This window comes from Hippoglossus hippoglossus, chromosome 2 (assembly GCF_009819705.1).
Source record: "Hippoglossus hippoglossus isolate fHipHip1 chromosome 2, fHipHip1.pri, whole genome shotgun sequence".
Taxonomy (NCBI): domain Eukaryota; kingdom Metazoa; phylum Chordata; class Actinopteri; order Pleuronectiformes; family Pleuronectidae; genus Hippoglossus; species Hippoglossus hippoglossus.
Window position 1 is genome coordinate 4,166,653 of NC_047152.1, and position 21,931 is coordinate 4,188,583.

The 21,931-nt window shown below is 42.6% G+C and overlaps 1 long non-coding RNA gene across 1 annotated transcript in view; it reads left to right on the forward strand.

Moving 5' to 3' along the window:
* The first annotated feature begins 7,390 nt into the window (after window positions 1–7,390).
* LOC117778519 overlaps window positions 7,391–21,931 on the forward strand; it is an 83,478-nt gene continuing 68,937 nt past the window's right edge. Inside the window, exons 1-2 of the long non-coding RNA XR_004616801.1 lie at window positions 7,391–7,476; window positions 20,167–20,271. This is a non-coding gene — a long non-coding RNA (uncharacterized LOC117778519). The remainder of the gene's footprint in view (window positions 7,477–20,166; window positions 20,272–21,931) is intronic.

Sequence of the window (21,931 nt, forward strand, 5' to 3'; positions counted from 1 at the left end):
CAAGCGCTCCTAAATGATTCATGGCCGAATCCATATTTTAAACTTTACAGAGTCTGTAATTTCCAACGTCTTCAAATGTTAATCTCAAAAGAATCACAAGGCTTCAAATATTCATGTCACCCGTGCTCTCGAGTGCCACAACACCTGCGTGAGACCTCGGTGGCACCTGAGCGTGAACGTTTATTTCTCCTCTTCTGCTTTCCTGCACACTTTTGAATGAATAAGGATACTCAACACAATTGGATCGACTTTTTATTCATTTCGCTATTTGGGATTCGGGGGTTGGGAGCGAGAACATATCAGCGGCGCTCAATCCTCCTAAGCGCCACAAAGCTATCAAGGATACGCTCCCTATTGCACCTTGAATGGAGTAGAAGTGAATCTCCGATATGTGGAGCAGCTTCTAATACGTAGCAGCGTCTCACTCAAGGGCACACGTGGGCCGACGCACAGAGTTCAGCCGACCTCTCTGTAAGGCTGGAAACTACATCTGCTTCCCCACGGCCTCTGAAGTCCCTCGGACATTTGTTTTTGATGACATGACACCAGCATTGACTATCTGCTGGAAAAGAGTTTTGAAATCTTGCATCATATGACTGTAGACATAGTGAAAAGGCCATTACTGTACAGTATTTGTGTGTGTTTTCTAGAATAATCAGTTGCATATCCTTATTATACGGTGTAGTGAGTTTAAAGAAACGACTGCAGCGCGCCCTAAGTCGACAGCTCTCCACCTGTCGTGACACCCCGAGGGTCAAATACGGAGCAAGTAATGAACAAGTCGTGTCCTGGCTTGTGCTTTGTGCATCTGTTTCTAAAATGGGATGGAAAAGATAATAGGTAATTGAGTGTGCTCATGTGCTGGAGGGGGTTACGCAGCAGTGGCTTCGGCCTGTGGGGAGTGTGCACAGAATCACTGCTGCTGCGTGTGGCCACCGTGCGGTCCCATCACCTGCAGGGGGCAGTGCAGCTCCAGGAGTCTGCTGGACACTAATAACGTCAACTTGTGACACCAGAGCCGAATGGCATCTTGCAGGATGTTTCCCTTTATTGCCTGTTGACAATAAAGGAACCAAACGCAGCTCAGCAGAGGCTAAATCCACTATACCCTGCTCAGAGAGGGAGGAAGATTTTAACTAAACTGCACCTACATCTCGTCCTTTAATGAAACCCATGCACCGGCTCATTGTGTAACTAAAGAGGGTGGAAGAGAGGGGGAAAGTTGAAGCGTGCGATCCTGGAGGAGAAGGGAATCTGCAGGGCAGCTGCTAAATGTAGACATTGACTGCTTGAATGTGAAACGCAAGGAGGAAGTGTTACTGAAGTGTTTGTGATAAGGAGACGTTAATTAATTCATCTACAACTCGTCGAAGCTCTGATTTCATGCATTAGGTTTCCTGGTTAACTATCAGTCAGCCATTAGAGCAGACTCTCAATACGAAGTCATTTCTAATTCAGGGCCTAATTACAACTTGGAGTCGTTAGCAGTACAATTAAACAGATTTCATTTCAATCATCGTTTAATTTCAATAATTCTATATATTAAAAGGACTGGACATTTCCTTTGAGGTTTCATCGGTGGTGGGGAAAGTACTCAAGAGAAATGAACTCAAGGAAAAGCACCACTTTAACGCTTCTACTTACTAAAAGTTAGTTAGTACTTACTTTTAAGATTAACTAAAGTATTTGCTGAGTTTAATGCAGTACATTGTAAAAGTGTAGTGGAGTAGAGAGTACAGATATTTGCTGATATGTGTACCGGAGTAAACGTGAGAAGTACCGGAAAAATGTGCTTAAGTGGAATAAAGTAAATGTGGCTTTCAGTCACACCTCATGGCCTTCATCAGTCAATTGTCCAGTTGTTTTTGATGGTTGCTTTATTTGTTGTCACCTGAGCAAAGTATGAAATTTCGATTACATCACGTCCGTCAGTCTTTGACGTAGCTTGTCACAAGTTTCGAAGTATTTCAACTCTGCAGTTTTAGGTCCAGTCCAAAACTCTCTCTCTTTAATATGCTTTAATACGACAGGAAATCAAAGAGTCAAGTAAATCGCTCCACTGAGGAGGTAATGTTTTCATCGGCGTTTGTTCATTTGTCTGTTTGTTAGCAGCATCACATGAAAACTACTCGACAGATTACTTCGAAACTTGGTGGTATGGCTGTGTGCGAAAAACTCTTTAAAAAAAACAATCGGACATATTTAGTGGACTGATTTCTGTAAGTTGTGCAATTTGTTGGAGTTTTATCAAATTTAAGGCGACTATTGTGCCTTGGCGAGGGCGAAGGTATGCGCTCGTCTGAGTGCCATGCTAATCAGCTCACTGACTGACAGAAAACCAATTAATCCTTTAGGTCATTTCGAAAGAAAAAAATACCAAATATGCTTCCAGCTTTTTAAATTTGAAGAAAAATTCAACATCTTCGTGGTTTGGATTAAGAAACTCACCTCAGGGCTGTCGGAGCACATTTCCGGATGTTTCAACGACCGGATGATTCTTTTTTTTTGGTCAAATAAATAACTTTGCGCCGAGCGAGATTGAGCTTCCGTCACAAATCAACTTTTAAAAACAATCTCCTTTAACTCCTATCAAGTATTAATGATTCTTCTCACGTGCTTACAGGGATGTTGAAGGAGAATTGGCAGAAGCTGGCGTGTCCCATTTTGTACCAACTAAAAAGTGCTGGCTCATGAGATCTGGGCCTGATTCCACTAAAGCAATGGGCACCTATTGGTTAAGATGAATAGAGTTAATGTAAATGAAGAAACCGCCCCGCGAAGCACTCGAGCCGGAGCCGGAGCTATCTAGTGCCCTCATCTGCAAATGCACTTGGCTGTGCTAATGGCGGACTTATTCCAGTGTCACATTATAATATCATTTCTGATCCACCGGCCCCATTGCCCGTTGTAAGTACTCATCTAAAACAATGGAGCAGACGCACTCTGCTGTTAGTCAGCTCATTTCCCGCGTCGTCCTCGCGGCGTTTCGCCATCAGCCACCTGATTGGGACCATAGACTGTATATAATGTGGGACACAATGCGACGGCTTGATTGAGGTCAGCGAAGTAAATACAGCAAAAAGAAAGTGGAGGTTAGCAAATGGCAGGGGGAGATGCAGAGCGGCAGTAAAAAAAAAAGAGGGAGATTAGGGCGGGGGAGGCAATGAGAGATGGGGGGGGGGGGAGAATAAGAAAAGCAGATAAGGGATAATGAGGTGTTCGCGGGAGGAGTGATGGAGAAACGAAAGGAGAATAAAAAAGCTGTAATAATGGGCGAGTGGTATTTGGGGGAGAGATGGAGGAGATAAGGGTGAAAAGGGAACGGGGGGAAGGTTGTTGTGTGTCTGGCCGAGTTCAGCAAAACTCAGCATAATGGGATTGTGAGGAAGCCCGACACAGATGAAGCCTTCGGCGTTTTGAGGGGGAAGACGAGGGAGGCTCGAGGGAACATCAGGGCCAACAGTGAGGCAGCAAGGGAACGAGGGAGGTTACAAGTGATTTTTTACGTCCGACATAGGAAGGTCATGTTTTCATCTCTTTCCGTGAAACTTTGTAGAAGGGTGGGACGTGGTACGAAGATGACCCCATTTACTTTTAGTGTGGATCCAAATAAATACTTTTTCACCTTCTTATAGTTTTCATCTAGTTTTTTGGTTTATTAGTTGGCAGGATTACACAAAAACTATTGGAGGAATTGCAACGAAACTTGTTGGAAGGAAACACTATGGGTCAGGATGAGAACCTGTTCAATGTTGGTGTGGATCTGGATCCAAGATTTGTTTTTTACTTTCTTTAACATTGCGAAATATAATTTTTTTTCAAGTTAAGGGGACTGTTGGGCAGAGGAATGTGTTCGACTGAGGGCAGATCTAGTTCTAACTATTGTTCTGAGTTTTCTTGGGTTAGAAACAGTGTCGATGATTGCAGACCAACATGAGCCTAAATCTGACTGACACTCTGACAAGTGCTCTTCTGTGCCGGGGCGCAGAACCAGGAACAGGAACCCTCTCCGCACCTGATTGGATGAACACGGCACATGGCGGACTGGCACTGACAGTCTTGCTTCAGGGCCTGTATTCATGAAGAGTGCAAAAAGTGAAAATTTTAGTATTAAGTAAAATATCCTTCACTTTTACTCCCTTAACAAAAATCAATTTAACACTTTTGCTTTTGACTGGAGAGCTCTTAAGTTAAGAGCAGCTTCAGGGGGGTGTTAGTCGGCTGTGGAGCAGAAACAGGGATGAGAATACTGATCCTGAGACATGTTTGGGGGATGACTGTGGAAAATATCAGTGGTCATGATGAAAAATGTAGGTAATGACTTTCTGTACATCTTAATTCAAGTGCTTGACTTCTCTTAATTTAACCAACAGAAAAGCAGAGACACGTTTTGACTCCTCCTACTCTTTAGAGCATCCTCAAGTGTTATTTTTAAGTTTGATAAGATAAAAAGTTAAGGTAATATGTGCCCTAAGTTTTATTATAATAATTTAGGCTGGTCATATACCATGCAAATGACAAAATGTGCTGTTTTAACAAAAGAAACTGAAAAAGTTCCTCCCCGTCAGTCAACCGGTCCAGTTAACTTCCAGCTGATCATTTCCCAGATTAGAATCTCACAGATAAAACCCGAGCTAATGAGATTTCACGTGGCTTCGAGAGGCTGCTGTCAAGATGAGTTTGAGCAGATGCAGGAAAAGAGAAAGAGAGGGGGCCAAACACGAGGCTGGGAGGGCCCTCGGCGTCTTGACAGCAAAATGTCACAAGGAGGACAAAACATTGAGTAAAACACAATATGTATGAGGCTTTTTTTTATAAATGTATTTTTGAGACACTGTATATCATAAGAAGAATGAGGGTGGGATGAAAGGTGGAGAGAGAACGTGCAACAAAGGTTCTTGGTCGGACTCCAGCTGTGATTCAGGAAACACCAGGGCACCGTCTCGATATGCTGTCATACATTTTCTCACAGTATAAAACATCTCCTGCTGAGTCAAGTTATTTGAAGGAGCTCAGGTTTGAGATTTGAACTGTTACAGAGGTGGAAATGAAACATGTGATCTCAAGGTCCCCGTGAGATCAATCGACACCCCCAAAAAAAATATTAAAAGCATCAATATACACATTAACCTTGAGGAGTCCTGAGCTATATTTAAAGGGCTGATATTTACGAGTGTGTGCAATTTGTTAGTTTTGCAGGATTACGCAGAAACTACTGAACCGATTTCCGTGAAATTCTGTGGAGAGGTGGAGAATGTTTCAAATAATTTATTTTGAGTGGATCCGAATAAAGTGCATTAGCCTTGGTGGAAGAATGTGCTCTTAGAGTGCCCATCTAGTTTGCTTGCTTGTGTTTTGTTTTGCAAGATTCCACAGAAACTACAGGACGGATTCTGACAAAACTTGGTGGAAGGATGTGGTATGGGTCAGGAGAGACCCCACAAAATTTTGATGCGGATCCGTATCAGGGTCCCAGAATTTCTGTTATTTTCCCCATTTATTTTTGGCTTGCCATTGTTTGGTATCATTTCTTTCAGCACAACATTACCTATAGGACCAGACAATACATTTTTCATATTGACATATTATATTTAACATGTTGGACCCAAAAAATTGATTCGAGGCTAAATCCCCCTTTTTACTCATTCTCTCACATGGTCCTAATGCTAATGATTGTAAAGTAAAAGCAACTGGGCAGATAAGCTCCCCCACTGCATCCCTGTGTTTAATATCGAGGCTCAACAGGCCGTCGATGGCACACAGGTTTAATTAAAGCACAGGTTCGGGTGCGTCAATATGCGCTGGGCCCTGGGAGCAGATAAAGTATAGTAACGGAGCTGCTGATTGGAGGGGAGGGTTGCAGGTTGCTTACAGGTCGAGGTTCAAGGACGTTAAATCGAGGTGATAAACACTGTCACAGGAGTATATATATGTGTTTGTGTATTTCATGTGTCAGCTGAGGGGTAAATCATATGAAATGCTGAGCGATGAAAAGCGAATTCAGGCTTTCGATCGGCTGAGTAGAGCCTCATGGAGCTGTGAAAAAATAAGGAAAAATCACAAACCTGCCATTTTCAAACGCATATATCGGCTGCGTTGTCCTCTCCTGCCCTCTCTTGCTGTTTTTCCCGTGGGTGGTGTGTATTTTCATCACTGTCCCACTTGTCGTTTTAATGTGCGAGCACACACACAACCGAGATTAATAAGAGGAAAAGTGTGATTTTGACACGCACACCCAACACCAGCACACAAGCAGATGAATGTGTTCCCACTGAAAGACTGATCCGAGCTGCGTCGGGCCCGTAATTACTTATTAGCAGACAGCCGAGGACAGGGCGGCCAAAAGAAATCATTAGGGAGCTGTCAGGTAGACGATTCCTAAAACGCTCTAATGTCAAGGCTCTGCGGGCTGAGCTTTGCCGAAGAGCACGCGTGGAACGAGTGACGGGACGGATCAGAGGGAGGATTTGAAAACCAACAATGACAGTGACAGATGTGGAGCCGCGATGCATGATGGGACGTACATGGAAGCAGTCGTGAGTTAGTGCAGATAAAGTTCTTAAAAAGCCCCGAAGCTGCGTTCATTGACTTTTGGGGAGTGACTCCAGCTGGATTATACTTTGAGATATACAGCTTTTTTTTTTTTTTCAAGGCTTTTTGATCTTTTTCTGATCCATATTCTGCTCAGTGTTTAATGTGCTCTCTCAGTGTCGGGTTGGCTGAGTCGGAGCCAAGTTTTAAAAAGCTTTTTCCCAAAAAATAAATCCTCAAACAGTTTGTATTTTGTTCTCGCTCTCTATGATTGTCAATGTAGCTACTTGATTTTGTTGATATTGCCCATTTATGTGCACTTGTGTGAAGCACTGAACAGTTAGAAAAGATGACGATGATGAGATATTATTTAGTTTTTTTAATTTAATCTTTATTTAATCAGGCGGTCACAGTGAGATCAAGATCTCTTTTCCAGGAGAGCAAGAATCATTCGCAATCAGCAACAAACAATTAAACACAAGCAACAACAAAACAAAACAATACAAAATAAATCAATGAAACCAGTCACAAGATTAATAAAAAACGTCACAAAGTAAAGATTTTAAAATCTCTGAATTTCTCACTTCCATATGTGTTTCTGATTTATTCTTATTTTGATTTCTTTTTTCTCTACACCATGTCTTGCTGCTGCAATACATCCTTAAGTAAAGCATGAATAACATAAAGAAATTGATAAATTAACAGATAATATATCTAGACTAAAAATAACAGCACTGCTTTCACCTTGACTAATAATCCATATTAGGCTTTTTTTTTTAAGCTGCAGTGACCGTTTCTGGCCTCTTGGGGGCAGCAGAACCTGCTCCCAACACAACACTGACATGTAATCAATCACCTGCTGAAGTTGACATGTGGCTGACATGTTGTTGACATGAGCAGGAAACAAGGAGGAACATGACCCCTGTGTCCCACCATCTGCTGAGTGTAAGTCTGACATACAGATATTATATTTGCTAGCTCTACTAACTCATGAGGTGAGATATCAGGTGTTGTGCTACATCCACTAGCTGGTGGCTAACTGTGTCTGTGAGGTGTTTGCTGCTGCCTTGCTCACATTGGGCTTATATGACGGGTTTTAAACTACAAAACAGCTGTTACGTTGATAAGTGAGAATGGAGCAAAAAATAGTAAAAGTTCAAGACTGTAAAACCAATAACAACGAGCTAACAGATGCTAAAAATGCTCTGCAGAGCTCAGGGCTGCTGCAGGATTAGGTTTTAATTCTGTGGGAGATCCTCATATATGCAAGGTATTCTATAGCATGTGTTAGCTCCTCCAAAGTCACACACATCCCCAGTGTTCTTCACTCGGACAGTTAATTCAAGCCGGAGCAGGAAATCATTACTTTGCATGATGAATGCGCGTGGGGGGGGGGGGGGTGGACGACTCTGCTGCTGGGAGCAAATGAAGGCAGAGAATTACAGTTTAATCAAAGCAACAAGGCAAAGCAGAGAATACACGCGAGGCCCAACGTGGGAAGGTGCAGCTCTCGTGTTCGGCGGCGGAGGAGGTGATCAGACACAGCGGGGGGGGGGCAGTTTCAGAGGGGACCCTTTCTATATTGATACAGATCAATTGGGATGGTGTGGTTGGTAAACATCTCAACATGGAGCCTGTGCCCCCCCCCCATGTTTAAATCTGAACTGCAAACTGTTACTTGAGCCACAAGTGTAGCAATTATGGCAATATGGGGCTATTGTGAAGTGAAGGACATCTGACAAGATGCATTAAAGATGTGCTTTTCATCTCTGGCTTTCCAAGCTCTCTCTCACACACACTCACACACAAACACTGGGCCACTTCAAGGTCTCGGAAAATTAGATTTATTTACAGCAGCAGAAACAAGGTCGTTAAAAAAGTAGGAGAAGTAGAAGTGGTCGCGGCGGGAAGAAGAAAAGAAATTGTATCTCGGGCGGTAAAACCTGTTCAGCTTGGTAAAGTCCTGGCTTCTTTGTTGGATGAGTCACGACCTTCACAGAGAGAGTGAAGAGACAAAGGCTGATATTTATTAGCCTTGTTATCTGGAACTGTAGAAGGTAAACAGTGAAGAACGCTAATCTGTGTAATATAAGTCTGAATTACAGTTTGATGTTATTATCACTCAATTCCCTCTAAATTTCTTTAATTTCCACCGACTGTTCATATCTGAAAACTTCATTATAGGACGATTAACCTAATTAATGTTTTGATAAAGCAGTGAGTTATAATGTCACTGTCATAAAAGAACCCCTACTTTTGATTCGTTCTTAAATCTATATCAACATTTTGAATTAATCATACAACAATCATCATAGCTCAGTTTTTTCTCATTTTCTTGTTTGCATATAAATAATACAACTTTTAAAAACACATTAGGTGTACACATTGAAGTAAACAAGGAGACGTAGGAACCCGAGAGTTATGAGGACGTGTCCGAAGTAGCACGACATTAAATCAAATTCATACGGGATTGAAAGCTAAACCTCACTGCGTATATACATCTATAGTATGATATTGTTTGTCAATAGAGCCAATAGAAGCACAGGCGGCTGTAAACATGCTAGCACGATGTTATTTTGAATATCCCGCCTCTCTCCTTTATCGGACCCTGTGTTCACTGAAGATGATAATGTCGTTTCACATGATGTCTTTACAAACCAAAGTGCAATGTGTGACGACTGAAACGCTGCTAATAATTAAATACTTTATATTTACATCTCTCTCATGTTTGGAAGGAGAGGGTGAGGCTGCAACATGAAAATTCACCACTAGATGTCACTAGATTCTACACACTGAACCTTTAAAGCAACATATTTGGGTGAGTCCAGCGTAAGAAACAAAAGAACAACATTCGACATTGAAAGATCAATGCACAAGACCTCATGTAGATATCAAACTTTATTCAAATCAATGATAGTCCCTAACTATGCCTGAATGAAAAGATCATAAATGTTCCCCGATGTTGTGGGATCACGTTTTAGTGGACAATCCACAAAGCTGAACACTCCAGTTGTAAAGTTATATCGCAGGGCCAGTTGTGAAATGAGCAAATCAAAAGTAATTTGTGAGCAGACCGTGTTGTAGAAAGGAGCGGGTGAGGGGAGAGGTGGAAATCATCGCCTGGGGAGAAGCAGAGAAGTCTGCGGTGAGGCTCGGGCGGTGGTGTGTGTTGTTGTTTGTTCCTCGGGATGTGTAGGAACCTGGTGCTGTGTGGGTAGAAAGCTCAACCCATCACAGGGTCTGCTGATCCAGGAATCTGACACTTGCACTTAATCACAGATCTTGCAGGTAGAAGATTTTTTATATCACTTGAAGGCTCCAAGAACGTATTCAGGGGTATCATTTTGTAGTTGTTGGGATCATCTCATAACAATTCAGCCCCAGAGGAGTCTTTAATCAGACTTTGCCAGCTCCATCAGTTTAAATTTCACACTGTGCCAGAGCTGGAAGTCATCTAAGGAGGTAAATGTTATCTGGAAAGTGTCCTCTAATCAACTAAGCCTGCAACTGTTGCTATGCCGATCAAGTTTATCTAGGTTTTTCCACAGCACAAACACAGTTTACAGTGATAACAGCGGCAGATTTAACAATAAGAACTCATTGTGGTTTCAGAAACAAGTGCTCGATTTCAGGGAGGACACAAAAGCAGGCTTTTTAATCCTCGCCAGCCGCTTGTGGGTTTCTTCGGATGAAGAAACAAACGTCACTAACTGATTCTACTGATTTAACAAAGTCAGGTCACTGTTATTGAAGGTGAATTAAGAGGTAGTTAGTTCAAATTAAGAGTTTAAAAAAAAAATTGGCTTAATTCAAACATAATCAAGCTAAAGTAAGATTTATTATTTACCGTTTTTGTTATTTGATTTATTTACTGATTTATTATTTACTCTACTTTCCGCCTCAGGTCTCGCTCTGCTATCTGTAATTTAAAATCTAATTTAAAGTGCTAGCTTTTTAATCTTGCTTTTTAGTCATGCCTATCTATATTTCACTTTATCTTTGTTGTTTTTTTAAACTTACTTTATATGCATTTTATGGTGTTTATCTTTTTAATTCATCTTGAATTCACATTTACTGTGTTTTTCTTCTGCATCTCTAACATTGTTCATCTTATCTTTCATCCATGCTCGTGTTGTCTCCCTTTGCCACGATTGTCAAGCACTTTGGCTCAACTCGGGTTGTTTTTAATGTGCTATATGAACAAATATGACTTGACTTGACTTTTAATGGCATATTCAGTCATGGCTGCAAACACAAATGTGATGAGGAAGGATAAGAGCACATTATTTAATTCAAAACATGATGCAGATTGTCTTGTTTTCCAAAACTGGGTAGAGCGGATTGTCTGCAAATGTGCGTTTCTGTTGTCGTGTCATTGAGTGTATCTAGGTGTGTGTTGGGGGTGCGCGCACACGGCAGATATGTGGCAAATATCAACCTCAGATCAGACCCAGTCGGACCTCAGGGATGGCATTTGCTGTCATTTTGTTTGAGCCGAGTTGTTATCTGGCAATGTCCCTTTAGAAGGTTATCTTCCTGCACAAAGACTCGACTCATTAAATTCATCTGGCGGACACCAACTGTTACAGATGCGCGCAACAGCCCTCGCTTCCAATTGTGCGGCTGGAATTAGCAGATCCTCAGATCACGAGACAAAGTAAATTTATTCAGACTAAAATAAAGGAGGGAAAAAATGACGCTTTCAGATCTTTGCTGTGCAGGTGCCGAACACTTTGTCCCTTGAGTTGCCGGTTATTAAAGAAGTTTGGAGGCGCTGGGATTTTAAGTATCTCCCATGCATCACATCATGTTCGTTAAAGGAAATTGGACAGGTGCAAAGATGATTTTTGCTTTTGTTGCTGCTGGAACATGGAATTTCATATTTTTCGGGGAGATGACAAATTAAGATGGAGCCACCGCGGTAGAACAAACAGAGATATTACATGTACGCTTGTACCAGGCAGAGACAAATTAAAGAGGCAGGCTTTTTATTCATTCAGCGAGTGGCCTTGAAGGGAATAGTTGACATTTTGAGAGTGGCAGCGATCTTCTCATCTATGTCTCAGCTAAAAAGGCACTCGACTCCTTTCTTATGAATAGCTATTCTCAGAGGTTAGCAGCCCAAGTGCAGCAAGAACACAAACAAGCTCGCCCTTTGCTTGTTTGTGTATATGTATTGATCTGAAACTCCTATTTACCTAGCACAGGCCCTTGTGCCTTTTAGTATAACCGCTGCTGTGATTTATTTACTTGCCATGAGTCCACCCATACTTACCACTCGTGGGATGCCTTGTCATCCCCCTCATTTGGAATTAAACAGCCAGGAGCGGCTGAGCCTTGGCTCCTTCCGCTATCTCTCTTTAACGCCGCCGCAGTCCATCATCCGCTCACTCCTGGCCACGCCGCTTTGAAGTTCATAAACTGTGAAGCAAAGGGTGGCTGATCTGATGGTCAATGCAGCCGAGGCAGAAAGGACCCGGTCAATAAACCCAGAGAGTGAGACGCCTTTTGCAGAATCACAGGCAGACACTAAAGCAGGGGGGGGGGGGGGCGTGAAATCATGCCACCGAGCACATTTTACCTTGCGCTCTCTTTCTGCCACTCTGTCTTGGCCATAGAGCGTGTGAGGGCTCTTCAAGGAAAACTTGTGAAAATGAGTTCTCACACTTTCGGTTTTGGATTTCTCTCGGCCGCCTCCTCTTTGACTTTGTTCGTGGTGATGCTGGTCGCAGCTTTCTCTCTGAAACTCCAGAAGTGACCTGCAGTAATTGAGCAGTGGCGAGTGAAGACCTGCCGCAGACCACAGAACCCTGGAGCAATCATGGGAGGTGTTCCTGTTCCTGAAGGTTATCCGAGGGCGTCAAGGAGGACACGCTCAACTCGGTCTGCAGTCTTAAAGGGATAGTTCACCCAAAAAGGAAAATTTACAGATTATCCACTCACCACTATGCTGATGGAGGGGTGGGTGAAAGTGTTTGAGTCCACAAAACACTTTTGGAGCTTCAGGGGAAAATGCGTTGCAGCCAAATCCAATACAATTGAAGTAACTGGTGACAGATTCTTCAAACGTTAAAGAAATACGGAAACAAAACATAAAACACCGCAAATACTGCAGTCACCTATCTCGAGAAATTGCGAGTTTCTCTAATGTCGTGCCCCTCGGGCAACAGCATAGAGGCGCGAGAGTGTGCGCGTGAAAGTGAACACGGCTCCGGGCTGGAAGATAACGGCACACATTTAGTCCACAGACACTTGGGTGACACCACAGGAGCAGTATGGAGGCATTTTATGTTGTTTTTCTGTAGTTTTTTTTACGTTTGAAGAAGGAGTCATCCATTTACTTGAATTGTTTTGGAGTTGGCTGCAACGCTGTTTATCCGTGAAATTCCAAAAGTGTTTTGTGGACTCAAACACTTCACCCACCACCTCCATCGGCATGGGACATTAAGACATTTCTGATTTTGTTCACGTGGCTCACAAACGGCAGGCACCAAATCAAAAACAGATGTATCTCCCTGTCATCCACATTTTTAGTCCAAAGAAGAGGTCTTTCATTTTAACATCCCCCCCCTGCTGAGACCACCCCCTCTGCTGTCACATGTAATGTAACCGTGCATGAATACATCATGAGGGCTCAGGAAATCAGTATTCAGGACTGGGCCGTGAGCTGTTATGGGGCCGCTGTTCAGACATAATGAATGTGTTAGAGACCAGACTTCATGTAAAGTGAATGTGGAGGAAAAATGAAGTTCACTTGACCTCAATATATCCCCCCTCAGCTCCGGAAAATTGCTTTTGCTTTGGTCTGTCCACATGATATCTTTCTTTGCCAATCACAAAGAGTCACGGAGATCCGCAGATTGTCCTCCTGTGCCTGTGCATCGTCAGCGCCGCCGTCGTGGCTAAGATTGTGCTCGGGTGCGCGGTGCACGTGTGCCGACTCAGCAGCTGTCACCCAGACGCGAGGAAGGCCAGAGTTTAAAAAGAGCCGCCGTCTCGCTCGACACTTCTCACAGTTGCAAGAACGGCAGAACACTGGAGTGGCAGCGCGCGTCCCAGTGGGTAAACAGACTCCTGACTCTGAAAACAGAGAGTCAGACTGAAGTTGCTGTTTTGGAAAGTGTCCACCCAGCTGAAGAGTTCTTGAGCGGGCCGCCGAATCCCCAGCTGCCGCGAGGATCCTGACATCTAAATACAAAGAGAGCTGGATGGTGCTCGAAACCGCACAACGTCCCCATCAAATATAGAGTCAGCAATTTCTCTTTGAATGAGAAGTTCTCAAAGTCGAATATCAACCACGAATTTGTTCGTTAGAAGCTGAACAGTGTCTGTGCAGAGTTTGGAAAACTGTAATCAAGTCAAGCACTGTAATCTTTGTGGACTCTTACATGAAATTTCAAGTTGTTTATTGAATATTTTTTAAAGCTGGAGCTGAAACTAAGGGGTTGTATCAGCACAACCAGCCTAAATGCTAATTTTAAGATTAGATTTTCTATTAAACATGATTGCTTATGTTATTTTTGTCTTATTTTTAGATTCAGAATCAATCTGTCAAGCTCTGCTGGGGTGATTTTCTCTCCCCCACTTATCCTTCATCTTCACCAGGACGCCACTCTGTCTCCTAATATTGGATCTTCTGGCTCCAGAAACCTGCAAAAACAGCAGTAAATGACATCTACTTTATGGATGACTTCATCCTAATTCTATTGTCGTCTGTGGATCTTATCACAGACCTTGTACCCCAGTGAATGTGATATTATCCAGGCTGTGGGAGCTAATGTGCGGACCAGCCTTCACAAAGGCAAAGCACCCTCGCTCATTTTGTTCTTAGTGTTTCTTTATTTTCTTAAAACACCTTCTATTCTAAAGATAGTGGGCCAGTAAATGTAGTTTTTCATTGTTGAATATACAGACTGAATTACTAATACAAGATTCAGAGAAAGAAAGAAAATTGCAAAGGTTACTCTAGAAAAGAACGACCATGTTTTCTGACAATGTTGGAAATCAATTTATAATTTCTCTGAGCAGCTGGCGTCAGAAAAATGTGATATTATTTAAATGTAGGGGATAATTTCAATAGTTTTCAGAGAACCTTTCCTGGAGGACATTCACAGTGTTGAACTTAATATGGAGAAAAAAAGACAGAAACAAATTGTTTAAAAAAGTTACAGAAATATTCACCCTTCTTGTCATAGACTGTTAGTAAAGTTGGAAAATGTGTCTCACGAATGCTGCCATCTTGTGCCAGTGATGTCATCTGGAGTCTGTGCAGTCGCGATCCCGGTCCCGGTGATGCATGCCAACCGATCGTGAGTCACTCTCAGCTGTCAATCATGATGATTCACCCTGTTATTATAGCATTAAATAAGAACTACCTAAAAGGAATGAAACCATCTTTGTGGTAAAAAATACTGTGATGTGTACTTTTTAAATTGGAGCATATCCCATCTACTAATATTTATGAGTCAGGGTTTATGATCTGTACTGCAGCCACCAGGGGGCGATTGTGAAGCTTTGGTTTTACTTTAGGAAAGCAGTAACTCGTCCGTCTTTATTTACAGTCAGTGCTACTTGTACGATTGTTTTTGGCTCCAAAAATCGCTCGGTTGACCAGCGTGTCGCTAACTTTGTCCTCCTGCTGCTTGGTGCTGTGCAGGTCTTTCTTTGGTGAGATTACCTAAATTAATTCCATCAGATCAGGTTTGTCACATGTAATTTAAATACATTAGACAGGGAAAATACTGCTGTGTCATTCTTTGCCCATTGCATCAAGAAATCACTGCTGTAATGAGTCAAAACTGCAATAAAATAGATTTTATGGTGAAGTGCTGCAGTCACAGCGAGGCTGAATGATAAGAGCTTATTGAAATGTCACATTTTTGATCCATTTAACAGCCACCAAGTCTCTTTATTATCCCTGAATACATTAATAGTTTAAGCTAAAGACATAAAAAGTAAATTAAACATCATTTGACCGTATGAAATGAAAAAGAAAAACCTCAAGCGCTTGGCTGCATTCGCCAGCAGTTGGCCCTCCAGCAATCTGTGATCGTTGTCGGTGTCGTAAAACGTCCAGGTACCTGAACTTTGAAGGCCACGACAGTTTCGCGTTTGCCAGTGCTTTGGTTTTAGATTTCCGTCTATTTGTTGATCACCTGTAAACCAATCTGAAGTTTGATCACAGCGATAGAGGGGGAGTCATGCCCAGAACGAGATCCTGTTTAGTTTAATGCTGTTTTACACTTGACATTACATCATCCCACTGCCGTCATCGCCACCCGCGCTCTCCTCTTCCTCGTCCTCCTTATCATCTTCAGTTAATCATAGAGTGACATCATCGTGCATTGACAGTGTCTTGCCTCTATAATCGGGAGGCTCATGCAACACGACACACTGGAGGAGCAATGACGACATTCCCAACAAGCTGCAGGGACCCGATGAGCAGCTTGTTCTCATCAAGGATCATATAACAGAGGATGTAAATGATGCTAATGTGTATTTTAATGGAGAATATAGGCATCTGTGATACGATATTAAGATAATGATATACTGCAATGAGTTGTCATGACCTTGAGGGGGGAGCTCCTTATTCAATAGACGCAAACAAAGGCAGAAATAGGAGATTGAGAAAAGAGCTTGACTTTTATTTATAGTATAAGCAAGTGATAAAACCAAACCCAGGCTCTACTCTGTACACAGACAATATTTAAACTCACATTACTTTATTTTGTATTTTCACGGACCACTAAATGTTTCCACGAATGCCAAACATTATTTTTTCATGTTAAGAAATGTGATCTCCCTGATTAAATCTTTTCCCTAAACTAGGACCTCTCTGTTTGAGCTGATCATTTCCTGTTTTACTTTGTAGTTTCTTCCCTTGCGTGTCTTGTGCTTGTTTCGCTTCCTGTCTTTGGGCTCCGTTCAGCCCGAACAAAACATCGCACAACGTCAATTTAATCATAATCAGAGTTGAACACACACACACACGCAAGAGTTGCAACTATGGCAGCTGAGAAGGTGATTGGTGTTCTGGTGGAGAAAAACATGGAGGGATATGACATGGGATTGAATAGCTTTAACTGACACTGTGAGCCTGTTTTATTTCTTTTATAGATATATTTCTTTGCACCAACTTCCCACGTCACTCAAAATAACGTGAAGCCTTTTGACAGTTGTTGTTTTTGCAGCCATAAATTAGGATTTCATTTCAGTCTCCTCATATCTCTACATACATTAAAAACATTCCCAACATTTTGACCAGACGTATAAATTGATGGTTAACCCAGAACAAAAAACGCAATCATCTACTTGTTAAGTTTGTGGAGAAGCAGTACTTTCACCCTTGACGAGACCAGAGGATTTGACCTGACATCATTCAGGAGACTTAAATTATCTGGACCGGTGCGATAAAATAATACGTCTGGATCTCCCCTGCATATATCCTCCACAAATGAGAAGCTGTAATTTTATATATACAGAATATCGGCTCCAATAAAGACCTGGAACAAGCTGATACGGAATTTATACGACAGAAAGTCACAAGACGATTTCTCCCAGCTGCCTCCCCCAGACATTTTATTTATTTCTCCCTGCGTTTAAGTGGTTGTGATTTTTTATCGCCCAGTTATTTTTATGTCCGCACGCCTGCATTGTTTATATTTGTGATAATGCCGTTGCCTTTTGTTATGCGTCATCTTAAAAGTTATGTTTTATGCAAAAATAAAAGGGCTTTATTTAAACCCGACGTCAGTGAGGTCTGGCGCTCGTTCACAGTGATGTGACGCAAGTTTAAAATGACTTCTGAAAGATGCAATGTACCAGAACAATCAATTAAAACACATTTATAGAAAACAACAAGAAGCAGAACAGAGAAAGTAGTTTTTTAGAAGTTCTATAAATAAGAAAGCACCGTCTTCCAGCGCTAAAAGCGACCGCTCACGTCCAAATACACACATCTACTTTTTAAAGATGACTGAGACATATACCCTTTTTTTCCCCCGTCGGAGTACGAGTGCGAGACACTGATTCGGGAGTCGCAGCAAGGGCAGCTTTTGTGCTCTCCACAATCATACAGCACTTGCTGTCTGGTTTCTTCAAGTGGAGTGAGGGGCGACAGAGGTGGTTAGCCATTGTTGCATAGACAGGTATAGTAATTACATTCCCCTCCATTCAGTTCCTATCTCTGTACAGCACCAGCGTGCCCCCTCTCAAACTCCCATTATACGCTTGCCAAATGGAACAAAAGCCCAACATTCAATGTTTTTTTTTTTTTTAGGGGGGGGCTTTAAAAAAGAGACACTGACCCTTTCTGTGGTTGGACGGCACAATTGTGTCGTGGTCGCGCAGAGTAGGAGTTTTAATTTATGGTCTGGGAGCTGGGTGTCGTATCACCCGCTGGATTATCCTCATCTTGGCATGAGTGCACTAGAAAGCCCTCACCCCTGCTCCGACTGGTCACTTTAAATGTCACTGTTTTTATTTTTTTATAGCCCCTTCGGGAAGATATTCAGTTTTTGTCTCAACACATTGGTAATTTACAAAGATCGTATAAGAAAGCAGGATTATGTTTGTGCTTTTGAAATTTAAGGTTAAAAAAAAATGTCTTTTCTGAAATTAAAATCCCCTCATATCTTGATGTAGCCAAAGCAAACAGACGACACTGACAAGTTCTTTATTTGAATGTAATTAAAATTTGCTTATTTGTCACGTCAATGAAAAGGAAAGCTTTTCTATTTTCGGCAGAAGAAATGACAAACACCCGATGTTTCACAGGAATAATACCCTGCTCTCGATTGTTTTTCACAGCCCTGCTTTTCAGATACGCTCTAAATTACATGAAATTGAAGTGTTAGGGCTCGGCAGACAATTCCTTAATGAATACAAGGGCGACACACATCACACGCGCGGTAGTTTGAGAGTGCACAGATGTTACAGTGGAGCCTGAAGTAGCACACAAAGCACGGCACTTGTCTTGTCTGATGAGAGGGCTCATTTGGAGCTGCCATTAGTAGACGTATGATTTATGGCTCTGTCTGCCGCTCCTACGGAAAACCAACCGCTTTCACTTCAGCTGCACCCACCAAGAATTCAGAATCTCTCTGCTGCTGCTGCTTCGCCTTTCAAATGCAGCACAGTGAGCTTTAGTGGTACGGATGGGCAGTGGAGAGAAAAGCTGCCTGGTACAACTAAATAAGACATGTTTCATAAATAGATGGAATGATGAATGGAAGTAAGGAGACAGTGCTAATGTTCCATGTTGTCCTTCAGAAAAGGCTTCGCGGTTAAAGATGCTATCTTGAAAATTTAATTTTTAATGGAAAAGTGATGGTGGTTGGTAGGTGGCATTGAACTGTGAACCCTTATGCATGAAATGGGAAACAACTGGAGAAAAATGTGATTATAAAATCACAATGTTCAGCTGTGTTTTGCTGTGTAATTGGTGCATTAACACCCACACAGGTCACAAACATGCAAGTATTTGCTTTAAGACATTCTCACAATCTCAGCAGATCTATTAAGTCCTCGAGACGCTGGCATGCTCTTATCACGCTTACCTGTTTTTCTTTTACTGTTTGCATGAAAATTATAAAAAGAATAAATATAATGATGTCGAACATGGACAGGAATCAGATAAAGGATAATGATATAACCGTTTGTGTATTTTTACCCTAGACTGTATGTAATTGACATAATTTAAAGGCAGAGTCTGCACAGTCGTGATCGCAGTATCGAGGTCCCTCTGATACACTCGACCAATCACGAGTCGGTCTCAGCTGTCAGTCATGACGTTTCACCCCCATTTTTATAGCATCAAATAACTAATTAAAACCAAACTTACTGGGAAGATTAGCACTTCAACAAACACCAGTGTGATAAGAACTACCTAATCTACCAACATGGAGGAGGCAGGGTTTATGATGTGTACTGCAGCCAGCCGCCAGGGGGCGATCAAGATGATTTGGCTTCACTTTTGGGGGTTGTGCCGTCTATCTTTAAATTACAGTCTATGGTTGCATGCTTTTCCCCCCCACTATTACCAGTACTGAAATATATAGACATTTTAATCTGTGTCCAAATTTAGCTACATATGACTTTTAACCAGTGTGTGCTGCATGCTAATTGTTTAGTAGTTTATTTCCACTTAGCAAACTATATAACTGATGACCCCATCTGCACACAACATCCTGAAAACCTGCCGAGCTGATGCACAGAACTAACTTTACCGCCTCTTTTCAGATTTCTCTGTGTTGTTTCTCAGCCCCCCTGTTACACATGGAATGTTTATTGGGCCGTTTCATCATGTGTCATCTTCCCGACTGTGTTGGTCCAAACCCAGTAAAGCAAAGTAACAAAGCTCGTGCAGCCTTGCACTGTGTCCCACTGACTCCGCGAGGCAGTGTTTTTCCCATCAAAGAGCTTCCTGGGGAAAACATTCCCTCAGGGGGGCACATTAACTTGGTCACCTGTCACTTTCATTTCATGTTTTCTTCCTGATGTTCCACCCCCAACAAATGTCAACCAGTTGCTTTCTCTGACCAGCGAACAACAGAAAACAACAACTGAGCCATTTGCACTTTGAAAACGACTCTGATTCTCCTGCCTTCTCTTTTTCTCGCTCGCAGCTTCCTCCAGAAAGCGACAGGGCCGAGGTGTCGCCTCCCTGCCAGGCCGCTCTGCCATGACACATCCGTCCATCTGTCGGCCGCACGGAGCCATCAATCAAACAGCTGAATGCAGGTGAGTGTGTGGCACAATGAGCAACCGTTAATCACTCCGGGACACGGACACGCCGGGAGGGGAGGGCGCGGAGAGGTAGTGATGTAAACACACGATGCAAATGTCGCACGTGATCATTGGACATTTTCTCTCTTCAGTCGACCTTGTTTCACCTTTAAATCTAAATCTCACTTCATGTGCGCACTCACGAAGAGCCTGAAGGTTCTCGGTGTGAGAGCCGGCGAATGCCTCGTATCAAACTGTAATCACTGCTGGGTGAGCGGCTGGATGCAAAGATTAAGTCAGAAAAACATCTGACCTCTCAGCTTGAGTTGATATGTTTCGTCTATGATGAGTAAATTTAGTCTTTTATTCAGAATATAGGTGGGAAAGCGTCTCCGGTGATGTTCGTGTCAAATTCCTGCAGGGGGCGATGTTGCATGTAATTAGTGCCTGATGAGGTATTAAAGCAGGGCTGAATGTCACTTAAATTTTGAAAATGCTTTTATTCCAGGTTGAGTTGTTTGTATTTAACTGCATTTCAAACTTGTAACTTCCCTGAAGTTGGGAAACACTGAGAAGAGTAGAGATACTTTCAGTTAATTATGAAGCTGTATTGGGTCAGAGGCCGTCAGAGGATAGTGTTCACACTGCCTCCCGGATGTGAATGTAGTTTTAGGGATCTGAGATATTTGTTGCCGGTGCGTGAACCCGTCCACTTGTAAGCAACGAGGCCGTAACAGCAGCCGACGCACATTCGGCCTCAGCTCCGTCAGAAACGTTCAATCCAACGCAGTTACAGTTTGGTCCGCCTGTGTTATTCAGCTCTCGGAGGCCACCCGCTGTGGGAATTCACCGTAACGGCATGAAATCCACAGCAACGTGTTAACTAACAGTCGGGAGGCCTATAATAATCCACCAGTGGGATTTAACGTGCCGTCCAGGGTGCCGTCAAACACAATCCTTCTCCACCTGCATCTGCAGACGAAGCAGCAAATGTGAGTGGAAAGGCCTTGATGGGAAGATCCGTCGGATATGGAAGACCGTCCTGTCACTAATGGTTAATTTATTTAATTACACACGTGTGTCTCACGTGTATGTTTCTTCGGTGCTTCTGCAGGCTTTTTGTTCATGAGCAGTTTCTTCATCCCCCTCTCATGTCACGGTGGAAATGTCCTCATTTTCATGATCTGCCCAGATGTGCAGTGTGTTCCTCTGTGGCAACCCCCCTCTCTCTCCAAGCATAAAAATCAAATCTCTCGCAGCCAATAGGAAAAGTTGAAGGAGAAAAAAGAAAAAAATAGTGTAAGCTGAGCTTTGCTGAAAAGCGAGGCAGGGTACTCTGTCTCCGAGAGAGAGGAGCCTGAGCAGTAAATGGAGATGGATAGCAGTGTTTGGCTGCTGTTATTGCTGTTTTTCTTACTTCTACTTTGGTTGTTTTGTGCCATTCTGTGCCGTTTTGTAGCATTTGAAAGCGAAGAATGGCCCAAAGAAATGTGCCTGTCACAGAGTTGAATTCTAAAACGAAGCCGTTGCCTTGAAAAGATGATTCACTTTAAGCTCCGTTTGCAGCACAGTTCAACAGTAGGTAGTTTTTGATTGCTGCAGTAATTTTAATATTTACTTCCGCTTATCCGGGCTCAGGTAGTTTAACTCCAGCAGGGGTAAATCACCATGGTAA